Source organism: Penaeus chinensis, chromosome 36 (assembly GCF_019202785.1).
Source record: "Penaeus chinensis breed Huanghai No. 1 chromosome 36, ASM1920278v2, whole genome shotgun sequence".
In the NCBI taxonomy this organism is placed as follows: Eukaryota; Metazoa; Arthropoda; class Malacostraca; order Decapoda; family Penaeidae; genus Penaeus; species Penaeus chinensis.
Window position 1 is genome coordinate 28,733,719 of NC_061854.1, and position 3,281 is coordinate 28,736,999.

Here is a 3,281-nt window from a genome sequence, read left to right on the forward strand (position 1 = left end):
CTTATGTGGGATACCTTCAAGCGGGAAACGCTTGATGCAGCTCAGGAATCCATTGGTGATGCCCAAGAGCAAGACCGAATTCAAGCTCGCAGGAGACACTGGAAACCACAGATGCTTGTCATGCGGCTCGATTGTCAGGGGATCGCAACTTGCACCGTTCTCTGGTGCGCAGGACTAGGTCTCTGTTGAGAAGGGATAAGAAACAGTTTATCAGTAATCTTGCAGAGGAGGTCGAAAGCTATTTCTTAGTAAATGACCTTCGTTCTGCCTACCAAGCCCTGAAAAAGCTGAACTCCAAGCCCTCCTCACAGACGACTGCAGTCCGCTCAGCAAGTGGCCCGATAATCTCAGATCCTGATGGGGTGCGTGTGCGTTGGGGTGAGTATTTTGAGCAGTTGTATAAGATTGATCCACCAACAGTTAACATGGATGTAGGTAATGTTGAGATTCCTCTGCCAGACCCACCCATCAACGAGGATCCACCCTCCCTGACTGAAGTCAGGGGGGCGATCTCCAAGCTGAAGAGTGATAAAGCAGCAGGTGTTTGTGGCATCCCAGCTGAATTGTTAAAGGCTGGTGGAGAACCTATGGCAAGGGGCTTACATGCAAGAACTTTCCCCCTGGCCTGCTGAGGGGTGTGGTCATGCCTCTCTGGAAGGGGAAAGGGGATCGCTGGGACTGCACCAATCACCGAGGCATTACACTACTCAGTGTACCAGGCAAGGTACTCACGCACATCCTACTGAGACGTATCAGTGACTACCTGTTGAGGCACCAAAGGCCGGAGCAATCTGGATTCACTCCTGGTAAGTCCACAATAGACCGCATCCTGGCGCTTCGAGTCATTGTAGAGCGCCGTCGTGAGTTCGGACGTGGGCTGCTCGCAGCCTACATCGACCTCAAGAAGGCATTTGACACGGTGCATCGCAAATCACTCTGGGAGATCTTGAGGTTAAGAGGAATTCCAACAAGGATTATTGGACTAATGGTTAATGGTTAATGGTTAAAAGCAAAATAAATGTGCTAGACATCTAAGGTCATGTAGCACTATAGTAAATGGTAGTGAAGGGTGGTTGAGTTAGTGATTAGTTGTCAAAGTTGGGCAAAGGAATTGACTAGTAAATGGGTTAAGGTAGGGTAAGGTAATGTATAGGGGTTAGATCAAGTGAAGGATGTATATGCATTTGAGGAATGAAAACAGGTTGTCAAAGCAGAAAGTGTGAGAAGTTGTGGGAGGGATCACGAAAAATCGGTCCCATTTGGCTGGGCTAAATAGATTATTTAAGAATTTTGTAGAGATGGGGGTAGTAGAAGGACGGGGGCATGTGGAAGAGGGAGTAGTGTTGAGGGAAGTAGTGTTATGGGGAGGTGGACAATAAGGTTGTAAGGTAGTATAAGGGAGGATGGGGTAGTTGATGAAGAAGGTTGTGGGGGTATAGTTGTTGAAGTTGAGCATGTTGGGAGTAGAAATGTCTCCTGGGGTGTTGATTAGGGTGGATACTGTACTAGTCGGCATTGAGGAGGGGGTATTAGTTGTAGTGTTCAGAGCCGTGGTCAAAGGAGAGCCTGGGGTCAGGGAATCGGGCGAGTTTGAATTGGTGGAGCTATTTGATGAAGAAGCAAGCCTCATTGCCTCTAATAATGGTATGGTTAATGGTTAATGGTTATTCATTGTTGGCCATGATAAGCCTGGAGTATGTTGAGGAGAGAAACGGTCCACCCCTCAGGGTGGCTTGAGGGGTAAGGGCTAGACATAAAGCAGGGGAATACCGTGCCCATGGCTCCCTCAGGCCGTTCAGGACTGGCACAAAGTCAGCCTTTCATCCTTTCAGCACGGCTCTTACACCTTAGGAAGTGGATAGTAGAAGGGGTTGGTGAAGGGACAGAAAGGAAAAAGTAGGAGGGGGAAAAAAAGACCATGCAAAATTTGTTGAGTCGAGGGCTGAGTCCCAAGGTTGGGGAGCTCCCCAGCATTGGGTCCCAGTCTCCGCCTCCTAAGCCCCCCCACGCCAACAACGGGCAAGGGATTGGGGGGTATTGGACTAATAGCAAACCTGTATACAGGCACTAAAAGGGCTGTAAAGTGTGGTGGGGGCCTGTTGAGCTTCTTCCCTATTAGTTCAGGTGTGAGGCAAGGCTGCGTTCTTGCACCAACACTTTTCAACACTTGCATGGATTGGATACTGGGGAGAGCTACTGTCCAAAGTCACAAGGTTACAGACCTTGACTTTGCTGATGATGTTGCCATTCTCTCTGAATCTCTGGAAACCCTAGTGGCGGCTCTTGATGCATTTAGCAATGAAGCAAAGCCCCTGGGGCTAGGTCTCCTGGACCAAGACCAAGATCCAGGATTTTGGGGGCCTACTAGGAGACCTTGTGCAGTCGGTACGTGCTTGCAGTGAAAACATCAAAGTCACAGAGAGCTTTATATACCTCGGTAGTGCAATTCACGACTCTGGGCTGTCAGACCAAGAAGTCAGTAGACGGATTGGCCTGGCAGCAGGAGTCATGAAATCTCTCGACAAGAGTATTTGGAGATGCTGGTACCTGTGCAGGACCAAGTTACGTGTTTTCAAGGCCCTGATACTGCCAGTTTTACTCTATGGTAGTGAAACTTGGACGCTATCTTGTGCTCTGCAATCTAGTCTTGATGCCTTTTGTAACAGATCCCTGCGCCTGATCATGGGGTACAGTTGGCAGGACCATATGTCCAACCAACGGCTGCACTATGAGACCGGTACAGGACCTGTTACTTGCACAATCCGTGATCACCAACTCAGGCTACGTGGCCACTTGGCTCAACTCCCGCAGGATGATCCTGCCCATCAGGTTGTCTCTGTCCAAGACAACCCTGGGTGGAGGAGGCCTGTGGGATGACCGAGAAGGTCGTGGCTTTGACAAATCGATCAAACTTGTCGTGAGGAACTAGAGATGGGCCGGGCCCCTGCCTGGCGGCTCGCCATGAGGGACCCTTGTAGGTGGAAACAAAGGGTGGATGCGGCTATGCGCCCCTGCCAGCGTTAGCCCCAAAATGATGATGATGATGATTGAAATATATATATATATATATATATATATATATATATATATATATATATGCATATATATATATATATATATATATATATATATATATATGTATGCATATATATATATATATATATATATATATATATATATATATATATATGCATATATACATATGCACACGCACACGCACACACAAAAGAAAAGGCTTTGTGGCTTATATTTCATGGATAGGTATAAATGACAAAATCAAA